This window comes from Macaca fascicularis, chromosome 5 (genome assembly GCF_037993035.2).
Source record: "Macaca fascicularis isolate 582-1 chromosome 5, T2T-MFA8v1.1".
Classification (NCBI taxonomy): domain Eukaryota; kingdom Metazoa; phylum Chordata; class Mammalia; order Primates; family Cercopithecidae; genus Macaca; species Macaca fascicularis.
The window spans coordinates 122,976,617-122,994,455 of NC_088379.1; the positions used below are offsets into that span (position 1 = coordinate 122,976,617).

The following is a 17,839-nucleotide window of genomic DNA, read 5'->3' on the forward strand; positions in this document are numbered from 1 at the left end:
GTTGCCTCTTCACTCTGTTTTCTTGACTATGCAGAAGCTTTTTGGTTCAAAAGACTCCTACTTGTCTGTTTTTGCTTTTGTTGCTTATGCTTTGGTTTCAAAATAGAAAAAAAAAAATCATTGTCAAAACCAATTTCTCTTCTTTTCCTGGTAATTCCATAATGCATGAATTGACTTCTTTGTGGTTTCCCATAAATCTTTTAAGCTTTTGTTACTCTTTGTTACTTTATTTGATTTTATTGTTATTCCTCTGATGGATAATTTCAAATGACCTGTCTTAGACTTTACTAATTCTTTCTTCTCTTTGATTAAGCCTATTGTTGAACCCCTCTGGTTAATATTTTAGTTTGTTTATTGTATTTTTAGCTCCCAAATTGATTTGTTCCTCTTTTATAGTTTTTTGTCTCCTTATCAGTATTTTCATTTTGTTCATGTGTTTTCTTATTTTGTTTAGTTGTTTATGTGTTATCTTGTTACTCACTGAGATTCACTAAGATGATTGTTTTGAATTCTTTGTCAATTAATTCATGAGTATCCATTTCTTTAGAGTTGGTTATTCAAGATTTATTTTGTTCCTTTGATTGTATTATATTTTCTTATTTCTCAAGTTCCTTGTATCTTTGTGTCACTTTCTGTGCATTTGAAATAGAAAGCCACTTCTTACAGTCTTACTGACAGGGAAAGATGTTTACCATTCAGCTTTTCAAGGGATTCTGGGAATCTCTAGAACCTTTTTTATAGATGGGTCTTGTCTGGATTTGTGCATGTGGATTTATAATGAGAGATTTTCTGGTTGTTTTTGGTCTTCTTCCTCCTCCTCCTCTCCTCCTCCTTCTTCTTTTCTCCTTCTCCTCCTTCTTTTCTTCTAAAACCTATAATCTCTTATTCCCTCTAATGTCTGATGAAAGTACTACTGTCTGAGACGTTGGAGGCATGTTGTACTCCTCTTCTTCCCTCCCTGTGGAGAAGCCTCAAGTTACATGTCTTCATCCAATCTTGCAGAGCTCTGTCTAATGCAGCAAGATGCCTGCCTGTTTACTTTGTTCCTAGCTGTCTCCAGGCATCCAAACTGTGCCTGTCCATCAGTACTAAGGGTGAGGTGAGAGAGAAACTAGTTCCTTGGAAAACACACCAAGTGACCAGAATGTTGAAGACATATTTCACTTCTCTTCTTTCTTCCTTGTCCAGAAGCCTCATGTTCTTCACCTTCTCCCCTTTCTGGCACAGCCATGTTGGATGCAGTAAGCCACCCACTCCTTCCCTCTCTCCTTAGCTGTTATTGGACATCCAAACTATGCCAGTTTCATCAGCACTCCAGATGAGGCAAGACAGAAGCCAGTTCCTCCCTGGGGCAGAGTACCAAAAGCCTGGAGACATTAGATGCATACGTCCTTCTCTTTTTCCATCAGGAAGAAGTTACAAGACAAGATGATTTCACTGGGAGCTGAGTTTTGCCAGATTTGGGGAAATACTGTTGCAGGTAAAGCGAAATTTCTCTTCTTACCAATTTCAATGTAGTTGTTATTAATGTTGTGGTTGTCCAGGCTACTGCAACTTCTTAACAAAATTCTGGACTTCTTTAAAGGGTGTTTTGGTTTGTATGTTATTTTTAAATCAGTTTTTCTGTGAGGGGTAAAGCCTGGGAATTCTTATTCTGCTGTCTTTCTTATGTTCTCCACAAAATAATCTTAATCAACATATTTTATTTAATATGCTTTTCTTCTTATTCAGTTTAAAACTTTTTTGCCCTTTATATATTTTTTTATTTCTTGTTTTCATATTTGAGTGATCTACTTTAAAGCCCATTAATGCATTAGAGCTAATGGATGTTGTATGCAAATAAAATATATTATTATATGCAGATGCTTTCTATTTTTTTTTTCCCCTCAGGATGTTTGACATTTTCAAGTAAAATTTTTCCCTAAAATCAGATGTAAAATCAAGGCATAGAAATACAATACTAGTATGCAAATTATTTATAAATATAATAAGAAATGGGTAACAAAAAGAATAAGCATAAGCAATAAATTAAGTAAACTATAATAACTAAGAGATAGAAAAATTTTCTTCTAATTATAGTTCTCTAATTATAATGTTTTGCTAAAGGTAATGCTATTAGAATTATAAAAGCTGAAATCAGTGGCACATAATGTCAATAAATTATTTTGCTTAAACCCCAGAACATCATTTATTGAAGGCTGATACTCATGGATAGAAGAGTTAAAGTGCAAATATATGCACCCTTCTATATGGATTCTGCAGAAAGACATGCTTGGGTCATGACTCAGGTGAATTTACTATGAAACTTTGTCTTTGGTAAAGCATCTTATTCTTGGCTGTTCTGTATATATATATATATATTATAAAGTTTGGGAGTGGCCTTGCTATTAAAGAATAAATTATTTACTTGGTTCTAGCTGTTTACAAAGTTGTTGGTGACTAATTGCTGGAAAGAAGCTGGGACGTTCTGTGGTCCCTCCATTTTATATCCCCTCCCTTTGGTTCTGTAGGAAATTGAGTTCAGGAAAGCTACTACCAATGGAGTAAAAATCTTACTTTTTATGCATATGTATATTTTTTCCAGACAATTTGGAGAGAACTCCCTGAAACATTCACTGTGCAATTCTACTTTTTTGAATACTTACTATAATTAAAGTTAATTTCTGATTTACATAAAGACCGATCAGCACGCTAGAGAATTTCTGCTTCATGTAGTTATTCAAGAAAACAGGACTATGGAAGCTTTACCATCTTCACTTTGTGGATTTCGTATCTATTTCTACCTGGAATAGAAGAAAAAGATACAGTAAAAAATTGTAAAAGGGGTTTTCATAGGCAATGACTTCAAGTGTAGCATATTACTTCTACTTACATTCCATTGTCTGGATGTGGAATTTACTCATATGTGTACACTTAACAGCAAGAAAGATATAGCTAGTTCCCTTAAGAAAAGAGAGAGGTATTCACGCAATAGCTCGATAATTTCTGTCACAATGAAAGTAAGATATGCATTACAAAGTTGTTTTATTCTATTTTCAAATAATTCTCATTTTAAATTGGTTGCTGAGACATTTCCTTGGAGCATAGTAACAGTTTCAACAGTTTCCTACTCACTCAACATAATTTCCATAATGCAAATGAGAGAAAATAACTGGTAAATATAGGTTATAGTGTTACTCGTTAAAAGTGTTTTCCACATACAAAATTTTATTTGCATATGGTGTCCTTTGAAAAAGGAGCACTTAAGATTTTTTTATCTCTTAAAGTTAGGCATTTACATCTAGTTAAATTCAAATTGTGATATATTTTGTATAACAGCTTCAAAATTTATATCAGTATAAAAACAATTTCAGTTAAAAATCTACTGCATATTCACCACCTTAGGTCTACACTATACAAGAAATGACACAAAAAATTACTCTAGAGTTTGAAACTTTCAGAAAGATTTTTGTTTTCAATCACATGCAGAGGGTTTAAATAATGAAAAAAACCATGCTGTAATTGATTATAATGTTTCTGAAACAATAACAGCAAAAACACAATTTAAGAAGAAAAAAAGATGAGAAAAAATTTATTAACAACTAACAATAACCAATAAGAGATTAAGAAATACATTCATTTAAAATGTAATTATTTGGAGTGCTTAACACAAACTATAGTTCATGAACTTGTACCTACCTAGACATGATTTATAATATTCTTTAATTTTCAAAATATGTTTCAAAATGTATTACTTAGACAAATGTGAGCTCTCATTTGATGAGAAAGACAGACACTTGTAGCTAAAAAAATTCATGTAAAGAGCATATGCATTTCCATATATTAAACAGTGAAAGGCATAACAGAGGAACTTTGCCACTTTACATGAAACATTTTGTTTCTAAACGTTTGAAAAGATTGAATTGGGAGATAAAATTCAAGTTGAGATTTGGGTGGGGACACCGCCAAATCATATCAGTAACTTTATGTAAATTATTTATATTGATCATTCTTTTGTATCCAAATATATAAACACATAAGTAATATATGTTCTGTCCAGGGTTTGTGTGTGTGTGTGATATTCACTGTGAAAACCTGGTAGAGATTGAGAGGCAGAAATCCCAAGAGAGTGAGGAACCACCTATGACTGTCTCCCTGGAGTTTTTAAGTCTCAGAGTTGTCCACACTGAACCCACAGCAATTCATAAATCATGGTTCATGTTTTTCCACCTAGGCACGGGTTTCTTTGGACATTGCTGCTCTGGTATGTTATGATTATCTGTATTCACCTGTTGCTGTCTCCAATTTAGAGGACAGCTGTTTGACTTGTCACCTCACTGCTTTTAGGGTCTAAGAAAACTCATTAATTTATCAATGTCTTCAGTTTTTTACTCGTTTGGACAGAATGATGACTTCCATGCTTCTTACATGCTGGACTGAAAACTGAAAACCATATGTGTTTTTTCAAAGGATAACTCTTTGTGAAAATTATTTAACTAGCACGACCTACTGTCTGTGTAAATATCGCATATATTTACTTTATACAGTCTTCCTTACTCAGAATGAAAATCTAAAATATTTATGGTGCTCTACATCAATTCATCACTTCTGTCAGTAAGAGAGAAAGCGAGAAAGAGAGAGAAATAAAGACACATAGGCACACACACACACACACACACACACACACTCATAGAAATAGTTAGAAAGGTTGAGACATGGTAAATGTATCTAAAACCCAGTATATTTGACCAGTTTTTAGGAAAAAACATAAAAAAATAAACTTATAAACAATTTTTATATATACATATATATGTGTGTGTGTGTATATATATGTTTAAATTATACCTGGTTACATAATATAAATATCTAATAGATGCCACTGCATTTCTTTTTAGGCATAGAAACGGTGATCTTCCTGAAAATTGGATATATTATACCCATTGAAAATTTGACTTATAGCTCAACCTCAATTTTTTTTTTATTCCTCACACAAAATTCTACAGATAATTTTTCACCATTACCCAAAATTGAAATACCCTTCAATAATTACATAGCTTAGAAAACATTCTTTTAACTTTTATAACAACCTTCCATCACTCATTTTTCTTGCAAACTCCTACTCCAGGCCAAGATCATTTGTCATTCCTTTCTCATAATCAGCTTCCACAACCATGCTTTAATTTACCTCGTTTTTAACCCTTAACACATTGTTAAAACAAGTGTATTAAACACATAGTTTAATAAACTCAATTTGTAACCTTTAACACATTGATTTATTTTTTTTGTGTGTATGATTTAACAAATATACTCTGAGACCTTAAAGGTAAAGTAACATTTTATTCATCTTCAGATTTATATATAGGATGCAGAATCAGTGAATGTTGTTAGAAAATGACTTGAATACTGTATTTTAGTTTAAATAGCAGCTCTTCAGAGAAAAGAAGTGAATTTAATAGATACATTAAATAAAAATTAAATTAGTTATTGTCTAGACTTCTTTATATATTCCCATCATGTTTAGTACAATGATAATCTACGATTGTTGTCATCATTTTTGTCATTTCCACAGGGATATGGTCTTTGTGAGTGAACATACAATTATATCATAGGTTCTTTTTTACAAGTTTTTCTCTGTGTTTCAAAGTTGTAGAGTTAATTGGAAAATCCTTCCCTGAGCACTAATTATACCACATTCATATACTCAATACATCAAAAATCACATTAGATTTTAATTCTTCATTTGAATGTCTATTTCTCTACTGGATTAAATTTTTTCAAAGAAAGTCAGTGTCATTTTTTTTCTTTAGTTCTCAGAAACTACCTGGAATAATGTAATCACTCATAAAATGATTTTTAAATGAATGAAATCATGAATAAGTAAATGAATGAATATTCTTAAATTACCTCTCAAGATTTCCATTTTTGAGTCACTAAACTTACATGCTAAAGAAAATGTGGTTCCAAATTGTCACTTTAGAGAACATTATAAGACTATAGCAAAGACATTTACTATAATCAATTTATTGTCTTCTAAGTATAGACTGTTACTTATACATTTTTTATGAAAAAGTCTATTTTTGAGAAAATAATGTTGACTTTTAAATGTGTTATTTACCCATATAAAAATTGTAGCTTTTTATTTTACGTGTATGCATGTATGTGCATGTGTTGAGAGAAAGAGACAGAAAAACAGATAAACAGAAATTATTGTAACAGATAGAAAGACACTGAAACCAGAATTTAAATTCAATAAAATACAGACTGACTACCTAACTATGAAGAGAGGCAAGGGTGAAGGTTGTAACGCTGTATACAGATGACATGGGCATTTAAACAAAGGCCAAGGGGAGTTAGGAGAAAAACAACACTACCACAAATGGATGTTTTGGGGAAGGAGGAAAATGTCTCCTAAGGCAAGGAGATTGTGCATGGATTCTGGAAAGAGCATGAGGATACAGAATAATTTTTTTTCTGTGTTCACCATAGAATGGGGCTTCAGAGGACAATAGATATTCAGATGGAGATTGGAAAGTCAGGATTGAAAAGTCGGTGAGATAAAAATTTAATCCATAGAAGAATCATAGTATTTGAAAGAATACCTAATTGGAGAGTATTTTGTGAGAAGAATGATAGAGATTAATGGAATTGTGCAATCAATGAGTGTTAATGTTTCATCTGCATGAACATATGGTCAGAAAATGTTGAAGACAGATCCTATTAACAAGTCTGCAATGTCTGTTAATGGTAGCAAGTAGAATCATGATGCAGTGATTTTTATTTTCCCTGAAGGAATTTCTCCCCAGGTGGTTTGGGTAGAGTTCAAAATAGATCTTAAAATTAAACGTGTGCTGACAAAAATTGCATCATATTTTAAAGTTCTCATTTGAGTTTTTTCAGCCATTAATAACCTTTTATCAAGAACAATGTTCACACATGATGTGGTTCAAGTTTTGCTTCCATTTATCTTCCACAAAAACTATTTAAAAAAACTAGATGTTTAAGTATGACACACTTCTGCCGAAAGAAATTTATAACTACTAATGCTAACCATGTGAACATTGACAATTGCTGTATAAACATTATTTTATTATTCTTTCTATTACTGCAAGAAAGAAGCCAGTCTAAAGAAAAACTACATGCTACATTATGCTAATATGACTTCCATGAAAAAACAAAATTACAGCGATGGTAAACAGATTGAGAGTTGCCAGGGTTTAAGGGTTGAAGTGCGAGGCAGTTAAATAACTGAAACACAGGGAATTTTTAGGATAATGTAATTATTGTGTTTGATACATAATGGTAAATACGAAGCATTAAGTATTTTTAAAATACATAAAATTGTACAGCACAATGAGTACACTTTAATGTATGCAATTAAAAAAAATTTAGGTAGTCGGTGGAACCGAAATGGAATTCAAAATTTGTCAAGAGAATGTAAATGTAATATAACTGTATGAAATCAGTAAAATGAGGGATAAGGTGTTGATGTTAGTAGCTTTGAAAGTGAGTAGAATCTATAAGACTAAAGGCAATGGGAGCTTTAGATAAGCACTGTATGCTAGTTGATCAAACTATTCCCTATAAGGGTAGAGATCAACAATTTTACAAACATTATACATGTATACAGGCATTGGTCAGTTTAGCAAATGGATGGCAGATGTTGGAAGCCATATTTCTTACATTTAGAATGGGAAGTTACAAATAATCAATGGGAAGTGACTAGAATGATAATCCATGTGGTAATAGATTAGAGATATCATTATAAATTCACGTTAAATTTAATATAGACATAGTTACATACAGAAATATTTATAGATGCTTGTATATATACAGACATATATATGTATACATACACACACACACACACACACATATATATATATATATGCTTTTGCTCTGACAGCTGAGGTCTAGAAGGAACATTACCCAAATAGCAACAAGCACACTTAGTTGCCACTTCTTTGTTTCTAATAACATTATTCAGTTAAAGGAATCTGTACACCTTGGAGAAAAGCTGAATCTAGCACTGGGTTGGAAATAGGCAAGATGAGACTGGAGCATCTTGCATACCCGAAATTAGGCTCAGAAAAGGAAAAATAATGAAAGAAAAACACCACACACACACACACACTCACACACACATGCACACACACACGAAGATCTCAGTATGTCAAAAGAACATGGGTACCTAACAAATGAACTCCAAATGAGCAAAGTTGGAACAATTTAAACAGCAAGATAATTATACATTGAATTATAGCCATAAAATAAAATAAATATATTTGAATGTATCATGATGTAAATAAATGAATTAATACATAAATAAATGGGACAGGACAGACTAATATATTATACAGAAGAATTCCAATAATTTATCTGCCATTAGTGGGCAAAGCATAACTTCCTACTCTTTAAGTGTGGGCTGCACATAAAAGCTTCTTTGTAAAGGATACAGTACAAAAGAGAAAGAAAGAGTAGAATTACAGCGGAGAAACTTACAAACACTGCCTCAAGTCAGATAATCAACGTTAACATGAATAATTCTTAGTCATGTTGATAGGGCGTAACCCTGATATGATGTAATGACAATGGCACTTTACTTCTGTTGTCCTCCTCCTCAAAACATATTTCTCCAGTCCAATCATCAGAAAAGTACCAGACAAATGTCACTTGAGGTATGTATTAGATAATATGTGATCAGTAATTCTCAAAACTGTCAGGGTCATCAAAAATCAGAAAAGTCTAAGAGGTTATGACAACCACAAAAAGCCTAAGGAGGCATGACTACTAAATGTAAGGTGGTATCCTAGTGAGATCTCACTTAAAAAGTGCATTAAATAAAAGTGGAAAATTTGAATAAAATATAGACTTTTGGTCTGGGAGTGGTGGCTCACGCCTGTAATCCCAGCACTTTGGGGGGCCTAGGTGGGTGGATCATGAGGTCAGAAGTTCAAGACCTGTCTGGCCAACATAGTAAAACCCCATCTCTACTAAAAATACAGAAAATTAGCTGAGTGTGGTGGTGTGCACCTGTAATCTCAGCTACTCAGGAGGCTGAGGCAGGAGAATCGCGTGAACCTGAAGTTCACGGAGGTTGCAGTGAGCCAAGATCATGCTATTGCACTCCAGCTCTGGTGATAGTGAGAGACTCCATTGCAAACAAACAAACAAACAAAATATATAGACTTTTTGTCAATAATGATGTATCAATAGTGGTTTATAAATTGTGACAAATGGATTTATCTTTTGTAAGATGTTAATAGTAGGGGTGTGTTAGTAGATGTTAATAACACTGGAGTAAAATATACCAGAGCTCTCCGTAGGCTCTTCACCATAATTCTATAAATCTAAAATTGTTTTAAAATTAAAAACATTAAATTAATTATTATCCTTCCTTACAGCATACACAAAATTAATTCTTGATGTTTTTTAGACGTAAATGGGAAAGTTAAAACACTGTTGTATTTAGAAGTGTGTATTTAGAAGTAAATATAAGAAAATATTTTCACAAACTTTCAGTAAGAAAAGACTTAGTAAACTATGATAAAACAGGAGGCACTAACCATGAATGAAAAACACTGATAAATTATAGTATACTACAATTCTGTTAATCAAAAGAAAAGATTAAGAGAATAAACAGGCAAGCCACAGAGTGTGAGATGGAAATGTAAACAGGCTATATAAATAACTTTCAAAAATTAATAAGAAAAAGATACATGACTCAATAGAAAAATGAGGAGAAACTGATAGGTACATCCCACTTGAGAGTCCTCAAATGGCAAATAAGCATGTGAAAATGTATTCCTTACTGTGGAATGCAAATTAAGACAAAAATAAAATACCTTTATAACCAACTAGAATGGTCAAAGTGAAAAAAGATGAATAATACCTAGTATTAGAGAGAATATGGGACATTTGGAATTCTCATACATAAATGGTTGGAGAAATAAATGACATGCACACTTTAGAAAACCACTTGGCAGTAACAATCAAAGATGAAAATGTCCACACTATATGAAACAAAATTATTTTCATTTTATATGTAATAGAAATGTACAGCTATTAGCATAAAAAGTCATGACAAGGTATTCATAGCAGAAGTATTCCAATGCACACAAAAAATTAAGTATCTAATGATCTAAAATGGATAAATGCACTCTGGTATATGCATACAATTCAATATTATACAGCAATAAAAATGAGCAAATTATTGCTAGATGCAGCAACACAGGTCAAACTCACACAAAAAAATGTTGAAAGAAAGAAGCCAGACATAAAAGAGTAAGATTTTTATGAATCTAATAGAGGAAAATGTTACCAGAGGGGTCAGAAAGGGTACTTATTGTGCCATTTATACATTGTTCTCTTTCTAAGTGCTGGTTAGGGGCTTTATTCATATGTGAAATTCATTGAGATATACCTCCACACAATTGATGGTCTACAAAGACATTAAATATTAATTATATGGTATTTAGAACAGAATAATATTAAAAATACTATACAGTACTTCGCAAAAACTTAAGAGTTTTGAGCATAAGCATTTAAAAGAAAATAAAGATCAGATATATATGAGTTGTTTTCAAACAATATGAGAAAATATTAACATAATAGCTAAATAAAATATAAGGGAAAAAGTTTCAATAGGGACGCATACAGTTCTTCAACTCTGATTTTTTTCCTCAGTGAACATATTAGTTTATTTTATATTGGTTTCCTATCCGGTGCAACAAATTTCCACCAAGTTAGTTGCTTAATATAACACAAATTTATTGTTTTAAATTTCTGGAAGCCAGGCGTTTTAAATGGGTTTTGCTAGGCTTGAAGGTGTTAAGACATATTCCTTCTGGATGCTCTAGGAAGAATCGATTCTCTAGTCTTCAGCTTCTGGAAGCCACCATTTCTTGTCACAGGGCATCTTCCTTCATCTTTAAAGCCAGAAGTTTATCATCTTCTCATCTCTCTCCAACTCTGACCCTTATGAGGATTCTTGTGATTACACTGAGCCCACTCAGATTATCCAGGGTAATCTCATTTCAGGATAATTAATTCAATCATATTTTCGGATCCTTTTTGTCTATCTTGTAAGGTATCATATTCACAGGTCTCCTGGATTAGGATGTGGACATCTTTGGACAACTATTATTCTGCTTACCAAGGTGAATAAAAGATATAAATCAAATAAGCAAACTATTGAAATGAAATGAAGCAAAGAAATTAATTTATGTCATTATAGTATGTTTTCAAATATTTGTAATGTTGTAATAATTATTAGATAAATTAAACATTGGACTCTGTTTAGTGTTAGACTGGAATTCTTCCTGGATTTCTTCTGTTCCTGCTTGGTCTGGGCCTCTGAGCAAAAAGAATTGCAAGAATATTTGTATTACAGATAACCTTGGAAACTAAAGATAGTCTCTCCTTTTAGGTAGAGGCCCCCGAGAATAATTTGGAAATGTAAGCTTTCTTCTCTTCCTGGAAACACCTGCTTGTTTTCTGGGGCAATAATTCTAGCAATTGGGGAGTGAAGAAACAATGTTAGTTGTGAGTTAACATCTCAAATCCTTAATGGTTTAGAATTTAACATTTAAATATTTATCATTAGTCCTTGATATTATCTCTATTGTGTTTTCCCATCAAGCAATAAAAATAGATAAGGATCCTCCTTCAGAAAATTATTCTGGAGAATTGTTATGTAAAAGTATTTTATACATTTTTACACTTGAGATGTTATTCCAAGGCCATGAACTCCCCAAATTTTTATTATAAATAAACTTTTATTGATTATACAAAGGTAGAAGGCTCAGTGAGATTTTTAATTTGGGATACAGCAGTTCAGTAATCTTCTCCCTAAGCAGATACTTACATCTTAGAATTAATTTAGACGTGCTTGAGACATTATATCTTCTAAAACAAAAAAAAAGAAACTGTATTGTGACTTCAGTAGTAAATAAATATGAATTAAATATTCTTCTCCTCAACCCCAAACGTGGCCAATTTTATAATGCAATTCTACCATTTTTATTTTTCAGTTCTCTGTGAGTGTATCAATATCTAGCTAGACATCACATCTATCAATCTAATATATCTATACCTACATATCTGTTTCTAATAGAAGTTTAACTATTTCTTTTCCAAAATTATCATTACTTTTATTTTCGATAATATATTTTGAAATGTCAAGTAAAATTAGAAAGTGATATATTAATTTTTGAAAAAATGAATTACAAAATAATTTTAATATACACATAACTATTTCTCACATTACCAATTTTTTTCTCCCTATATTACTACTTGACTTATTCAAAACTTTATAACATTTCTCCTAATGCACGGCAACAGTTTCTATCTGGCATCCCTGCTTCCAGTCTTAATTCATTAAATTCACTACTCATTTAGCTATCAGAATTGTCTCAGGTTTTCAATTTTTAAATTTTCAATTATTAAAATAAATTTTATTGTGTACATTTGAGTTTTACAACATGATGTTATGGAATCCATATTGATTGTAAAATGGTTACTATATTGAAGCAGATTAACGTCTATCATCTCATAGTTTCTTTATTGGTGATGAGAGTGTCTAAAATCTACTTATCAAAAAAAAAAAAACTACCATATAAGTTTATTAGCATTAGTACTTCTCTTATACATTAGTTATCTATGCTTGCACTTTCTACATATCTGCTATTTTGTATCCTTTGGCCATGTACTCCCATTTTTCTCATTCTTAGCCTTCCCCACAGTGATGAGCACCATTTCATTTTCAGATAAATATTAATAAGAATAATTTGCATAGTTTATTTAAAACTATAATTTTTTCAAACAAATATCCCATTTATCATTATAACAAAATGAGTACCATTTAGGAAAAAAAAATATTAAAATTATAAAATGTGATGCTTTACATTATACTGACTTCAAATTGAATCATTTAAATTAGTATGTGTCATATCAAGTAGAAAAATCCTGTATGAAAACCAGAGAAAAAACACAGGAAAGCCAGTATGCTATTATTAGGGATTCTAAACATATCATGCTAAGTGAAGAAAATTTTAAATAACATGAGATTTCTAAATGATATAATAGCAATATTTTATAGTATAGTATAATTTATATATTTTTCTGTATTAAAATGACCATTTATTTAGCAATTTAATATTCTATATAAGGAAATAGTATATTTTTTCTGAAAAAATAAGCCATTTATTTCTTCAGTTTAGTGTTATAAATGACTTTTTTCTCAATAATTAAAATAGATGAATGTATTTTTAATACAAATAAGGTGCCTGCATCAGCCTCTAGTTTAATTGCTAACTTTATAATGCACAATCATTATGTGACTGAAAATTTTCTGCTTCATACATGTTTATGAATGAAGTAATCATATTCACATACATGCAGATTTGAATCAGAGTTATTGTAACAATTTTTAAAAATGAAATTGATTAACTCCTCTTTTCATATTGCCAGTCTTTCTTACATCTGTGCAAAAAAAAAAAAAAAAAAAATGAATTGGTGTCATAAATCTAGAGGCAGCCAAAAATACAAGCCCACATATAACATCCTACTTATGCAAATAGTGCATCTGCTGCTATATGAGCAGGCCAAAGAATATTTCCAACTAGACTCATACACCCACAATACTGTGAGAATTAAATCAATCAAAACCACATTCTACTAGAAATATATATTTAAAAACTTAAAATATTCATGCAATATAATTATGTACAACCTGCTTATGAAGTTGTTTTAATTACTTAGCACACATGAATGCCAACTTCTATTTGACCTTTCAATAGCCGATTGTCTGAAAAAAAACCTTTCCCCAAAAAAGCCTATCAGCAGAATTTTGTTTTTTGAAAATGTTTTAACATATTAAATATCTTACTACATTAAAACCTTTCCATATTTAACTCCCCAAATTGTAAATTAAATCCAGTAATAAAATATGAGCTTTTTCTTATATTTAAATATTTTATACTATACATTTATCTTTTTTGTACATAAGAAAATCTTGGTTATAAATGTACCATGTTTTATTTTAATTTTTATAAACAACGTTATAAGCAATATTTAAGGTATAAATATAAATAGGGCTTCATTGTTTTAAAAATTTATTTTACATGTTATCACAACCACAATAGCAAGAAAAAAATTAACTTTTTAATTTTTTTTAATCATGTGGTAAAAGAGAAACACTCATTCAGTAAATGATATAGTCTAAATTCAAAGTTTTCTGAATTCAGCAGCAAGGGTTTAAACTATGCTGTATGAAGCCTCTACATACATTTCTTCTAAAATCAGTGTTTGCAAATTTGCTTATGTGTTTCCTTAATAACAGCAAACTGATTACTGTCTTCCAAAATAAGTAATACATTATTCATAGGGTAATCAAATTCTAGTGCTTACTTGGCCATGGACACAGTTCAGTAGCAAACCATAATAATAATCACAAAATTATATAATTTATAAAATTCCATTGATGCCGATTTTCTTTCTTTCTTTCTTTCTTTCTTTCTTTCTTTCTTTCTTTCTTTCTTTCTTTCTTTCTTTCTTTCTTTCTTTCTTTTTTTTTTTTTTTTTTTGAGACAGAGTCTCTCTCTGTGGCCCAGGCTGGAGTGTACTGGCGCGAGCTCGGCTCATTGCAAGCTGTGCCTCCCGGATTCATGCCATTCTCCTGCCTCGGCCTCCCATGTAGCGAGTAGCTGGTACTACATACGTGCGCCACCACACCCGGCTAATTTTTTGTATTTTTTGTAGAGACGGGGTTCGCCATATTGGCCAGGCTGATCTAGAACTCCTGACCTCAGGTAATCCATCCGTCTCGGCCTCTCAAATTTCTGAGATTACAGGTGTGAGCCACCGCACCTGGCCCTGACTTTCTTTTAGAAACTTATTTATATTTCTCTATACATAGTTATAAGATTGTTTACTATGACTGTTCTTAACCTAAGAGCATAACATTTTGATATCAATAACTGTGACAAGAGGTTCAGCAGAAAATGCTGTAAGGGTAAGGCAGTGGAAGTAGGTATACTTTGAAAAATGTACAAAGAGCAGAGAGAAGGGTACTTTGCCCCTCCACTCTGAACTAGGATATATTTCCATGCATTGTTTCCAACAGTTAAAATTACTTCTCTAAAATAAACTGCAAATAAACAGCAAATAGGTGCCAAAATGCTGAATATTTTTCTGAGGTTTATAATTTTTATATTTAAATGTTATGTACCTATTTTTTATGTAGCTAATGCTTTTCAGGGTTCAAAATTCAAAAGTTACACTATGGTATATTGTAGAAAACCCTCTTCCCAGTTCCTTCACACAGCTATCTTATTGTACCCAAAGGCAAACAATTTTATTAAGTTTTTTAAATGAAATAGAATTCTGGAGATATACATATCCAAGTGAGTGCATTTATCTCTATTCCTTCTTTTTATTATACAAATGGCATAATATAGTTCAACATTGGGAATATTTTTCATTTTTATAAATTGGTATCTTATAAATCAATTGGAATGAATATATAAATACATTCATCATCACCATTGCTTATTTATACAGATCCATAGGAGCTGTATGTGTGATATATGATGTCCAATAGCTTCATTTTCAGTTCATGCAAAAGCTAGTTGCAAAAGCCAGAAACTACAGATGATGTATTCATCTGAGTCAAAATCATCTCTTAACTACGCTATTCAAATAGGCTCTTATTTTTTCTCCATCTTTGCTAAGAAAATGTGCATTCCTAGTCAGTCATTTAGAATTCTAAAACAATCATGTCGCTTCTGTGCTTCAAGTCATAGCATGGTTTCTCATTTTTTCTGCGTACAGCTTCCATCTTATCACCTATTGTTTTTGTCCTCTCTTTCCAACCTGCAGCCACAAAGGCTGTATTTATAGTTAGTTCCTATGTATGTCGTGTTCTGTTTTAGATGCTTGGGTCACCGAAGAACATACACACAAAAACAGCTCTACTTTTAATGATGCATATATTCATATGGAGAAAGACAAAAATAATCGAATATAAATATAATTTGTCAGATGATAAGTGCTAAGAATGAGAATAAAGAGGGTAAGAGATGTATTGTTCACAGGTTGTCAAAGGAAATTCATGTAGACTCTGAGGCTGAGCATTCCAGGCTGAAAACAAAGCAGAACAAAGGTTCTGAGACAGAAACATGTTTTGCTTAATAAAGAACTAAAGCCCATGAAATGTAGAAAGAGACTGTGGGTTGGTGTGGGGACAAAGATGAAAGTAGGGAGCATATTAGGATGCTACTGATGGAAAAAAAAAAAACTGGTGGAAACAGTGGTATCATGGATGCGCACAAGCAGTGAAATGAATGAAATATGGTTGTGTTTGTTGATGGTTGCATTTGCTAACATGGGAGGTGTAAAAAAATGGTAGCGTAAAGATGACCTGAAGATTCTGAACTTTAGCACATTTAACTTCCAGCAATTAAAGCAACATAGAAAGAGTATACTTTTAGGTTTTAGTTTTATTTTTCAAGGCGGGGTAGTGCAGAAGCAGAGTTCAGTATTAGATGGCTATCATTAATTATTTAAATAGAGTCAAAAAAGTTAAATACATGAGTAGAAATTTGATGGAGAGATCTGAGCTGTAATTATGATTTTGGAAATCCTCAGAATAGAGATGGTATTTAATGACACGGGGCTGGATGTTTCTGTTTTGTGCTTAATACTGGTGTTGGCCTTTTTCCAGGGTCTATTTCTTCCTCTTAAAGTGTACCTTCCCTGGAGCTTCAACTTAATGCCTGAAGTCCTCAGTGAGGTCCCTCCACTCTTCCTGTCTAAGCTGAAACTTCAACATCTTCAGGAGTGTGTGACACCTGGTATGTCTGTTCAGTTCTGAGCTCTGTAGCGACTCCACTGTTGTGCTTTGGAAAACTTGTCATGTGCACATGAATAATTTAATCTTAGAGTATTAAATTATTGACTTTAATACTGCATGTTTAACTAAGATAATTAACATCAGAATATCATCTAAGATACGTCTTGTTAAAAATCAAGTTTTACCAGAACCTTAATATGAATTATAAAATTAATGATTTTATTGGGACAGTTTTAGAGATCTGATACTTATTTGTAATTTGCAAATATTCTAAGATGTTGGTCATTAGAGAACATACGTGAATAAGTGCATGTGGTAGTTAGGAGAGTGGAAATGAATACAAAATATTAATGGATTGTTGCAGGATATTCTGACCTTACTGAATGAACACACAATACATATGTGCACACATTCATAGAATCAGAAACTAATGAAAAGACTGAATGTAAAACAAAGACCATGAGAGACCCATGTTCTTAAATTCTATTAGTACTAAAACTTTCAATTAACATTGTAGAAACGTATATATCGGAGAATTATGAATAAATGCAGTCCTTGACATATACACAATCTGAGTTGATCGAAGGACACTGGCAGAAACATTAAAAAACTAATTGTGTGAGATATTTCACTGCAATTTTATAAGGTTTTTCAGTATAGTAGCTTTGTTTTCCTACTCATTACAGGATCCAGGGCCTTCTGTTTTTAAAATAATACCTTGCACATAATGGGAGATCTTTACATAAAGCTTAAATAAATTAAGGAAGAATTAATTAGCAAGTCCATTCCTGCTATATGTCATTTGAGCATTTTTTTATTCATCAAAACATACTACTTCAAGCTAATACTACATTAAATAGTTTATGTTAATGAAACCATGGGATATTACTTAATTCCTGAAATTGAGCTCTGCAAAAAATAATTGATTTATACATTATACAAGGTAATATTCTGGTTCATTCTCTGGAACAAATTGCAACTTAATTGAAAATAGTATGAATGCTAGTAAGT

The 17,839-nt window shown here is 31.8% G+C and overlaps 1 long non-coding RNA gene across 1 annotated transcript in view; it reads left to right on the plus strand.

Annotated features, from left to right (window-relative positions):
• Positions 1-1,296: 1,296 nt before the first annotated feature.
• LOC123573616 (uncharacterized) overlaps positions 1,297-17,839 on the plus strand; it is a 48,175-nt gene continuing 31,632 nt past the window's right edge. Inside the window, exons 1-2 of the long non-coding RNA XR_006698283.3 lie at positions 1,297-1,480; positions 16,700-16,829. This is a non-coding gene — a long non-coding RNA (uncharacterized lncRNA). The remainder of the gene's footprint in view (positions 1,481-16,699; positions 16,830-17,839) is intronic.